At 37.5% G+C, this 11,801-nt stretch overlaps 1 long non-coding RNA gene across 1 annotated transcript; it reads left to right on the top strand.

Moving 5' to 3' along the window:
• The first annotated feature begins 7,815 nt into the window (after nucleotides 1-7,815).
• On the top strand, nucleotides 7,816-11,409 carry LOC113842352 (uncharacterized). Its single transcript, XR_003494722.3, has 2 exons — nucleotides 7,816-8,339; nucleotides 10,542-11,409. It is a non-coding gene; the product is annotated as an uncharacterized lncRNA (long non-coding RNA).
• Nucleotides 11,410-11,801: the final 392 nt, after the last annotated feature.

The following is an 11,801-nucleotide window of genomic DNA, read 5'->3' as shown; positions in this document are numbered from 1 at the left end:
GTTTAAATGCTTCATAACTACAGTATCACTTTTGCAAAGAAACTTTCTAATTATGCATGCTCAAAGAAATCTAAACAAAAATAAATAAATGAATAAAAATCACCAGGGTCTGATCCTGGATCCACACCACGAAAGCACAGACATTTTTGTCACTAGAATTACAGCAGGTATTATTTATTTCTGTTTGGTTGTACTTGACAGAGATCAATAGCAAATTTAAAACAAAACAAAGCAAAACAAACAAACAAACAAAAACAGCTCTCCTGGAGCATAGCAGGGAGAAGGGTTCTCAATAAAGAATATGAAGCAGATTAAGAAGATAAACTTGTCAGGCTTTATGATTGCCACCATTGTAGACTGCCTACTTAATTTCAGGCACTTTTTCTAAACAAAAATTGTAAAAAAAGTCATTATGTTACTAATATTAATGACCTGAACAAATGAGCCTTGGACTCACATTATGCTGCTTCCATCTAAGAGCACTTGTCACTATGCAAAAAAACATATTTTGATGTGCAATGGGAAAAGCAGTAGGATATATTTTATCTCTGTCTTTTCAATAAGAAATTTTTAAACAGTATGCTGAGATGGCAGGATAAGTGACCTGTAATACAATAGAAACTTCCACACTGCAGGAAGAAAATTATTAATAAACCATAATGAACAGAAATCAGATTTTAATAATAATAATCATATGAAATTATATGTTTAGAATTATTATCTTACAAAATCATAAATTATAATTATTATATTACAAATCCAGAAAGATTACTATTCATTTCTTTTAACAATTTATAAAAAGATAATGATAACTTTCTATGCATTGTTACTTTACTGGTTTCATAGTAAGGTTTAGAGTTTCTTAGTTTAGAGTTCAAAAAACCATTCCAAGAGGAAAATTTACTATAACATTTACACAGGGCATAAAATAAAACAGTATCAGCAATATTTCCATAGTCATTATTTTCAAGGCAGTTTGCTACATACTACTGAAGAAAAATGCAGTTATAATATTAAGAAAAGAAAGAAAAAATGCAGTATGTGAAAGCAAATGTGGGAGCAATTAGCAGGAAACATTGCCTGATGAGATTAACATATTTGTCTGTTGTGAGTTAAGCCTGTTTTCCTAAACTGAGGTTCTGACCTCTGAATCTTTTGACTCTGTTATGATTTATCTTAGATACATCTGTAGCAATATATGTCATCCCACTTTCTTTCTTTTTCCACTTGCATCTTCCTAAACACAGTCATTAAGGATAATAAATATCTGTTTCATATATTACAGGAAGATGTTTTCATTACAATATATGACTTTATTGCTATCTCTCTGCCAGATCAGTGACAGCATGCTTCCATGCTTCCCATCACCTTAATTGACTGTTTAGTGTGAAAGGCTGCATATGAAGCGAAAAAAAAAAAAAAAAGAAAAAAAAAAAAAGCATGCCACCCTAGGATTCTCTTATGGCTTGCTATGCAGCGACATTTATGAAGTTTAGCATTATTAATGTGTGTTAAGAGAAAAAGGAGGAAAAATACATTTTAATGCCTATAGCAGTATGTACATGGTCTTATCAAACTTAGAAATGTAAGTATGCTCATGAAAAGCACACTTGTCAAACTTAGCACACTTATCAAACTTAGAAATGTAAGTGTGCTCATGGTCGTTTTCTATGTGAAAGTTTCAGAAGGAGAAAAATGTCTGAAGATATCAAAGCTGTGGGACAGCTACGGGCCTTGTTTTGATATTTCTGTGGGTTGCCTTGCTTTGTGAGGGAGATGGAACTGGTCCAGAGAGTTAATGGAGTCAATGGGACATCTGTAGCACATAAGGGATGCTTGTGTCATTAGAGCAGTGAAGGGTCATGGAACTGATTGAATGCCACATTGTCAGTAGGAGATAGCAGTAAGAAGTGCTGAGAGCTGCAGCAATGAATCCAATATAAGCATTCATTTCAAGAACATAGCTGTAGGTCACAGAAGAAAATAAAGGTGATCAGTTTGCATAGCCTTGCCTACAGCTAAAGCTTCGCTGAGCTAAAGAATAAGAAAACACAGATTTAAGAGAAACACTACTTGACAAAATTTGTTATCTCATTATTGAGTCCTTTTTTTTTTTTTTTCTTTTTTTTTCCAAAATTAGCTAATGACTACTATGAAGAAACTGACCTTTGGAATTAATGTAGAGGCAAACACAGGCATTATTTTTCATGATTTTTTGCTCTTTAAATGACTGATACAAATCAACCATAATCATTGCTGAAGGCACAGGTGTCCTTAAATTTAGCCTTGGATTAAGCAATATGCCACCTTGCCCAATATAAGCTGGAACAGACTCAAGTGAGATTCATTGATATTAATCAAGTGCTCTTTGGGTAATGCATGCAGAGCACTGTCCTGCTTGTGTGCCTTTCTCAAGTGCATTGCTGTTACAGATTTTGCTGCCCAGGCAAACTGACAGTAGTAAAACTTGAGCAAGGACAGCACAACAGTCAGCAGAGCTTTTCTTGAGCTTGGAGTTTTCATCAGATCCATTTGTGAAGTTAAGAGGGATTCACATGCCATCTGCCTGGCCCTGAAAGGTCAGCAGCTGATATCAGCAAGTGCAGTTGCCAGTTCCTTTGTGCCAAAAGGGAGGAAACTGCTTCCAAAGGGCCTTTGCCACATAGAGACTGCTCCCTCCAGAGCCAGCATTATGCAGACAAGTAAATGAGAACACGGACATGATACTGCAGTGTGACTCCTCCGTTCTGGCTCTAACAAACTATGGTAGGACAACTGACAGAAAGAAAGAGAATTTGGGCCTTCATGAATCTGGTGCTGAATGGATTATCAGCACCAAATCTCTCCCCTGGCATTTATCAAATATTCCTGTGCTCAGTTCTTGCCCAGGTTATAAAGGATTGTGAGTTAGTAAAGGACATGTAGAGTCCTTTCATACTAACACAGAATTTAATGCATAGCCACACTTCCAGACACAAACTGCCTTGAGACTGACAGTAAAAAAACAGGAAAGTAAGGATGCTGGAAGGTAAAGAGCAGAATTTTGTATGATGTTGTTTCACAAGCATATCCTATCTCTTCTCATAAAATATAGTTCACTTGGTAAAAGGCACTTCTGCTCTTAGACTTAGTGTAAGTCTCTACAGTAGATACAATTTTTGTTAGCTTAGCTTTGTTTTTATTAAAAAAAATACCTCTTGAACTGTAAATATGCATTGTATTTAAAAATTTATGATGCATAAATATACCTTAGATAGGAAACTGAAAACTTTGGGGAGTTATAAGTGGCAGCTACAGCCTAATCCAAATAGCCTTCCTGGCTTTCTTCTATATTTTATGGAGAGAGATGAACCCACTAGAGAGAACCTAAATTCATGTTCCCATGGTGAAGGACTGCTTGAGATGCCTGTCTTTCTTTCCTCAGGAACCGTAGGGAAGTAATTCACGTGGGCCAGTTTCTTCCAGAAATATCCTTCTTCCTCCTGACCCCTCCCCTGTCTTACACAAAAAGCATTCATTAAAGGTGAAATGTACTTATGGTACGAAAGTCCTGCCGGCAAATACCTATGCACCATTACATTTCACATCTGCACTGAGAAGAAGCAGCAGACAGGCAATTTTAAGTGTCTGCACATCTCAAACTGTATAGGTTGTCATGGACCTCTGAGACAGGAGTTGGCCAGGATGAGGGCTATGTGAGTGACATGCATCAGTCTCTGTCTTTTTGCTGATCCTTCTCATTTTAGAGCCACAACAGATTTTTTTCAGGGGGGAAAGAAAAAAAAAAAAAAAGAAAAAAAAAAGGCCTGAATTAATATTGAATTATTTATTTATTTATTTTTATCATATTTTTTTTTTCTTGTCAAATGATCAATTAAAAGCCTACAAGAAAATATTTCATGCCATAGAAAATGGTCTGTTTCATCCTCTATGACATTTTCTTGTCTTCTTATTATTCTTTCTTTTATTTCAAATGTCAGTAAAATTTGAAGTAGAATAATTCAAGTTGAAAGATTAAAACTTTTTATTTTAATGTTCTCTCCACCCTCCAGTGAAATAAGTCAGCACATCTGACAAAAATTTGGAAGTTACTTGGGCCAGCCTGAAGCTACCTTTATTGTGAGGGGAAAAAAGAAAAAGAAAGAAAAAAAAAAAGTGAATTCAATGCCTACACCGTATTTTTCAGTCCTCATTTACAAAGGTCTGTCTTACCATGAATGTTTGTAATGCAGTATATCCCCTTTTTGTGGAAGAATCCCATATTTATGCATTTACCGGTCTAATACAAAGATAAACAAGAAGTGTCACCTTGTTTTTGGAAGGTATTACTGAAAGCAATGAAAAATGACAACTTATAAATTCTCTTATTAGCCTCTTGCGCTGAGACAGGATGGGCTCTCACCAGGTTCCAATCAGCAGGCCCCTGTGCCCACCAGCCTCGGTGTCCTCAGGAATCCCTGCCCGCCTGCTCCTGCCACTGCCAGCCTAACACAAACACGGCATTATGGACAGAAGCTCAGTGGTAGTTAACAATAGCAAGTGCTTTCCTTTCTGTGTAGGTTCTTTATTGCTGGGATGGGGAAAATACCTAGGTCTCAAAGACCAGTTCATGCTGTATTTACTTCAGCTACAAGGGCAGAAAATGCTGATAAAGAACAAAGCTATTATTTGTTCTGATCTAATATCCTGCAAACTGTAAGAAAGGGGATTTTTTTTCCTGCTCTGTGAGGATGAAATTCTTAGCTTTAAACATTTATTTTGATGACAGAAGGACTTGAGATTAGTCCTTAAGATAATTGTATTATGATTGCTATCTGGTTTTATTACCTTTCCTCTTCTTTTCTGACAAGATTTCGGAAGGAGCTGGTTCAAAAACCAACAGTAAAAAACAGCTAAAACGGCTAGACTTGGAAAACCAGCACAAACTGAAGGCACAGTACTTTGCGTACTGCTAGAGCTAGAGAAGCACATTTTAGTGCCATGCATAATCTTGGAATTTGAGCTTTCAGGTAACTTAAAATATTAACCTTTGACTCCAGTATCCCTGAGCTGTTGGCTGTTAAAATGCATGTGGGAAAAGTTTGTAAGACTTTATTTGTAGGCCAGCACAAATGCTTTCCAGATCAATACGTTTTTCAAAAAATTGTTGCTGGACTACTTAACAGACATGGGGAAACCATGTTCTCATGTAACCAGAACCACAGAAAATCTGTAGGTATTACTCATTTGGAGGATCATGCCTTAATTTGTCAAATTACCTTCTCCAGAGACACATGAGCATGCGTGTACACACACACACATGCACACATGCACAAACCCATGCTCACTTTACTTCTAGAATGGAAACTTTCCACTTCACCCTTCTTTAGCTGACTGAAGAGTCAATAGAGGTCATTCACTGACCATCTTTACAATCCAGATACATGGATTTATTTTCCTGTGTCCTAACCTTAAGTTGGCTTTCAGGGATGGTAACTATATTAATTACACACACACACCTGTCCCCTTAGACATGTAGGAGTTTAGTTATCTCATGATGCATTTTGCTATGTTGTAACAAACTGGGATAATAGAGGAGTTGAAGAGATGGTTTTTCAGTCCTTGAAAATTTCTATGCAATGTAGGGGATTTTTCAGTAAGTATCTTGAAGAGTTGCTTTTAGAAACACTATTTTTTTAAACCATATTATTATTATTATTATTAATTATTAATTCTTCTTATTATCATTAAGACAGTGTATATTTCTGACAATTTTGTTTTAAATCCACATGCAGTCCTTTTATTTTGAACTTCATAAACATAAATTAACCACACTAATTTGTATAGATACGTGATTATATCTTTTCACTTCTACACAGTGAAGGCTTTTTGTGACGTCAATTATCTTCATGAAAAATAGTTTTGGATGTTTAAGCTGCCTCATTTCTACTCACTAGGTTATAGCTGCAGTGTTTAGTGAGGAGGGAGGAAACTTCATAGCCTAATGTACTTGTCTCTGTGTTCATATGAATTGAAATATTGTTCTGATTAAAAAACACAACAAAGTGGTGTAGACATTTCTGAGATCTATTGCCTTTTCCACAAAGTCAATTCATCAAACACAACAAAAGAAATTAACCAGAAATTTACAATGTATTACATATCAGCATTGTTTATTATTTCATCTATGGTTGATATACTTCCTATCTGGGTGCTGACAGTGATACAGACAAACAGAAAAACACAGTTTTTAATCTCCTCTTCAAAGAACGAAGGATAAAATTCCTTCAGTAATCTGTTGCTGCAAATCTTAAGTGATAGTGTTTGATTGCACTTGTGAATAGTAAAGCAAATGCAGTCTCTGATTTTGAAGTAGCCATGCACTTCTGTTACAACTTTGCTGGAAATACATTATTTTTTCAAATGTTAATCCATTTGTTATTGTTGTTGCTGCTGCTGTTTTTTACAAGGCTATTGTTTTTTGCAACTAATTCTGGTGTAGCAGCAAGGTAGGACTTATAAAGAGAGATGAGAAAAATCAAATTAGGTTTGTGTTTAAATACAAAATTCTCAGGAATAAACTGATGCATGAACTTGTGTTAAGGATTACTGATTTTGGACACCATTGATTAAATTATTATGCAGGATTTGGTCATAAATTTATGCAGAAGCTCTTTAAACCTCTTTAAATATCAAGCAGTACATTGTAGATTCATATTTTGTCTGAAACTTCAGCTTTGTTAATAGTTATATTTGTGAAATATCCACATAATAAATTTATGGTGAATCACTCTTTGCCCAAAATGGAAGTAAATTTTGGAAACTTCCATCCTTCCAAATGTCTTTTGTGGAAAGCAGCCTAATGGTACAGATGGAAACACTGAACTGTGACATTTTATGTTATGTCTGAATCAAACTACAACTCAAAACAAAAAAAACTTATAACCAGGGGGAACAGGAAAGGTTCACTTCCCTTTTCTCTCTCTCTCTCTTTTTTTTTTTTTTTGTAATCTAATTTAGTTTGCTGAATTAGATACATGGCAAGAATGCATGTAATGTATCATGAGCATGGCAGCAAATACTTTTTTTTTTTCCCCAACTTAATTTTCTGCCATTTATTGATTAAAAGGAGTTCAACATCTGATTGAGTGCTAGAGCCAGCACAAAATAAATGACGGAAAGCAGCAGGAGAGGTACTAGCTGAGTCTATCTCCCAGCATGATACCAGAAACAGCATCCTGAGACCATGCTCACAGTGGAGGACATCACCTCGGGATGGTACCAGAAGGTGGTCCGTAAGTCAGCTCTTGCCATGCAGATGGAAATATGTTATCAATCATTTTCAGCACAGTGTATGAGTCCCAGAGCAGAACAACATGTGAACAGACAGGCACTGTGGTGGTCAGCAGCTGGTAAGAGACCAAATACAGTGCCATTCTGAGTACCTGTTTGGCTACAACATAGACGCCTTTCTTTCCATCTCATCTTTTAAAGCTGTTCCCTTCCAAGAAACTAGGTTAGGACAAAAGGATAGAGAGTTTCTTTGTCCTTAAGTTCAGTATTTCAGTAATTCTCCTGAGCAAAAGCAGACTGGAGTACAACTCTGGTGTAAAGAAATACAAAGAAAATAACTTCAAGACAAGAGACTGGAAAAGGTCCATATCAGAATGACTATAAGCTGGGCAATTATCTGACGTGACCCCTGAGTTCATGAGGGTTCAAGAGCAGGAAGAGAAATTGGCTTTCACTCTGGTGTCTGGCTTTTGTTGTGAACGCCTACCCCTCCATTTTGAAATCATCTCACTTTCTTTTCTCAAAAACTGCAAAGGGTGAGAATATCATTTCTGGCTCAGTGTAGTGGGTTTACGTGGCAAGGCTTTGGTAGCAGGGGGCCATAGGGGTGGTTTCTGTGAGAAAGATCTAGAAGCTGCCCCATGTTTGGGAAGGGCCTCATTGTTTTCCAAATCTGAGCCAATAAGCGATGTTGTTTTGCGCCTCTGTGAGAGCATATTTAAGACAGGGAAAAAACTGCTGCGCCACACAGCAGCCGGGAGAGTCAAGGGAGTGAGAAACAGCCTTGCAGGTGCCAAGGTCAGTGTAGAAGGAGGGGGAGAGGTGCTCCAGGCGCCGGAGCAGAAGTCCTCTGTGGCCTGTGGTGAGGACCATGGTGAAGCAGGATGTCCCCCTGCAGCCCATGGAGTACCACGGTGGAGCAGGGTTTCACGCTGCAGCCCGTGGAGGAGACCACGGTGGAGCAGGTGGCCCTGCACCGACGGAGGCTGCCGCCTGTGGAAGACCCCTGCCGGAGCAGATTCCGGGCCGGACCTGTAGCCCGTGGAGAGGAGACCACGCAGGAGCAGGTGACCTGGCAGGAGCTGCTGCCCGTGGGGGAGCCAGGTTGGAGCAGTTTTCTCCTGAGGGATGGACCCCGTGGTACGGACCCATATCTGGAGCAGTTCTGGAAGAGCTGCTGCCTGTGGGAAGCCCACGCCGGATCAGTTCGTCAAGGACTGCATCCCGTGGGTGGGACCCCACAGCACAGGGGACGAGAGTGACCGAGAAGGAGCGGCAGAGAAGAAGTGCTGTAGACTGACCATAACCCCCATTTCCCCGTTCCCCTGCGCCGCTCGGGGGGAGGAGGTGGAAGAGGGTGGATGGGGGGGGAGGTGCTTTTGGTTTCTTTCCTTTGTTTCTCACTTCTCTAGCTTGTTAGTAATGAGCAATAAATCTTACTATCTGTCTTCTTATGCTGAGTCTGGTTTGCCCGTTACACTAATTATTGCGTGATTTTCTCGTCCTTATCTCAATCCTTGAGCCCCTTTCACATATTTTCTCCCCATTCCTCTTTGAGGAGGGGGAGTGAGAGAGCGGCTGTGGTGGAGCTCGGCTGCCCACTCGAGCGGAACCACGACACTCAGCTGTACCCAAGATTTCCAGACTCTTGTGTTTCTGCTGAGATTCTGTGACATGTCTCCTACTGTCATTTAGATATATAGGATGTGGTTTGTTCATACCTTTTTAAACAGATAAAAAATTACTTTATTTTCACCTTTGCAATAAAATTACTAAAATATATGTAAATAGATTTTAACACATAATAAAGGACCAGAAGCTATCTATCTGAGGGGAGAGTTAAACCCCATTTAGTCTTCAGTAAAGCAAAATAGCATCATTTACTGTATGTACTTTAGCACAATTATCGGTCTGAGCGTGCTCTGAAGAGCTTCTGGATTGTTTTAACATGGAGGCTGAATTTCATCTATCAGAGAAATGGGGATCTTTACAATCAATAGTGTTTGGGTGAATGGAACAGATTGAATGTTATTTTTATGTATAATCTAACAGCTAGTTTTTTTTTGTTTTTTGTTTTTTGTTTTTTTTTTGTTTTTTTTTTAGGTTAAGTAAGTTGAACTAATTATAGCAATCTTTAAACTGAGGTATGCATGTAGTTAAACATAAATAGATATATCTACCCATTTAAAATATGTTTATGTTAACTATGGGGATATAATTTTACACTATACTAAGAAAGAATTAATGACAATGGGTTTACAGTAGAGCAGAAAATGATCAGACCTTTACAAACTAATTTATCCTTTCGGGTGTTCAGACTGTGTGTTTTTAATTCCTTTAACACAAAACATTAAATTGCTCCACTTTACAGGACTAGAACAGGTTAGAAAACTACAAGGGGTTCATTAACCCTTTCTGAGATTGGATTGTAAAATCCTTGTCCAAGCATATATGAGTAACATCATAGAAAAAGATAAATATGAAACAGAAAGGACAAGAAAGACAAACATAGTAATTACCTTATTTCATCTGGCCTCAGTCCTTTGCACCAAAATTATAGTTAATGAATGGTCTTGAAATATTATAAAAAAAAAAAAAAAAAAATCTCATTTATAACTTTTTTCCCCCTAAAGGAAAAAAATAAGATCATCAATAACATAGTTTAAGTTACTGACATTTTCAAAGAATAAGGTTAGTGGTTTTTTTCTGTACAACAACAGAAAAATCTGATGAAGTGTTTCATGAATGAAGTTTGCATGAAGTTTGATGTTCTAATTGGAATAGCTATTTAAGTGTTTATATTGGGCCCAACTCTTTGGTAGAGGCAATGTGTAAATCCCTAATTGGCATTGCGCACAGTCTACCTCAGGCCTTTTCAGCAAGCAGGAACAGTCTTCAACAGGATAAAGAGGTCAAGAGTAGTTTATGGGGAATGCAAACATCTTGTAAATATTTTAACAAGTTGGTTGCATTCTTTTTTCTAGATGGTTACAGAAGATATTTACAGAGATAAAGATTGTGGTAATCACCATATGTTGGCTTAGAATTTCTTATCAACAGCTCTCTTGCAGATTTAGAAAGAGTAAACACTTGGTAAAATCATATATCACACAGATAAAAACAGTTAACTGCAGTCCTAGTATCTTTCTCATTCTGACACTTCGAAATTTTGTTTAAAAAGTGTTCTTTTAATAAACAATACTATAACTATCTACAGATACAAATCTGTTTGTTCCAAAATAATCGATCAATTTATTTTTTTGAATCAGAAGGTATTACAGCCAGCTCTATTGTGTAAGAAGAATGACACCTGTGATCACCAAAGGACATGTTCCGTGGCTAGCTGGGACGAGGAGCAGGAGGAGGAGGAGAACTCTGTTCTGTGTGAGATTGGACGAAGCAACCTGCTGGCTTTCAGGAGTCAAGACCTGCAGACTTGGAGAATTCTGCATGGGTGAATGGTACTTAGCTGGAATAGCATGATTTGAAGCATCCTGCCTGAAAGTGGGATAGGAGTGAATCTTGACATCTTGCTCTCCTCCTTCCCCATTCCCAGAGGCCCAAGAGCCAAAAACCTCCCTTTTCTGATGCAGCCCAGTCTTATCAGCTTAGAATACAGTGAATAGCCCTCTCTATTTTTCTACTCACACATTCCGTAATAATCTTGTTTTATCTTTACTTTTGGCTACTGGGAAGGAGAAGGACAATGAGTTGTTAAGCAACAAGGAGAGGACTGGGGCACAGAGTGGAGACCTTTGCTGAATGGAAGGAGCAGCTGCTGAAAAGAAATTCCAGCAGTCTCTTTAGCGTGAACAGAAGGACATGCAGGAAAGCAGTAGGCATTGGATCAGTCTATCCTCACCTCCTCTGGCATAGGGAAAGATCTTTCTCTACTGTGTTTTCACCAAACTCTGTTAAATATCTGTTTTCAGCAATGATGAAAACCTAAGGAGCTTAAGATATATCTTTGTTGTTTCTTTAGAGGAAAGAGAGTGATTTGGCTTTTTAACAACTTTAGGCTTTTATGTTTGAAAAAATAACTTCTTATACTCACTTGTCTAGTAATTTCATTGTCTGAAATTTAAGAAGCAAACAAAAAGAAAATACAAAAAAAAAAAAAAAAAAAGGAAATAAAAACACGCATACTTTCTGTTTATAGTTTCCTTCCATTTGCAAATACACTAGTAAATTTAATTCATAGGAAAAAAAAAATGTTTTCAACACTTCATGGTATAGAAAAATGAAATTTAAAAGTATGAGTAGTTGCTCAAGGCCACACACACAAACACATAAAAGACTGTCAAATACAGGATTAGAAGTGAAACAGTCCTGAAAATTAGAGATGAAAGCAAAGCATTCAACCCTTGAGAATGTCTGTGGTCTCTTGTGTGTACAGGTCAATACCATTAATGAAAAAGAAAACCCTTCCCAGTGTGGTCATAAAATATGTCACAATTAGAAAGCCATTATTATCAAACAATGGTGTACCTGTGGTTTTTGATCACACACACACAAACACACAATAATAA

The sequence above is a fragment of the Anas platyrhynchos genome, chromosome 1 (genome assembly GCF_047663525.1).
Source record: "Anas platyrhynchos isolate ZD024472 breed Pekin duck chromosome 1, IASCAAS_PekinDuck_T2T, whole genome shotgun sequence".
Classification (NCBI taxonomy): domain Eukaryota; kingdom Metazoa; phylum Chordata; class Aves; order Anseriformes; family Anatidae; genus Anas; species Anas platyrhynchos.
This window is presented reverse-complemented; position numbering and strand designations above follow the sequence as displayed.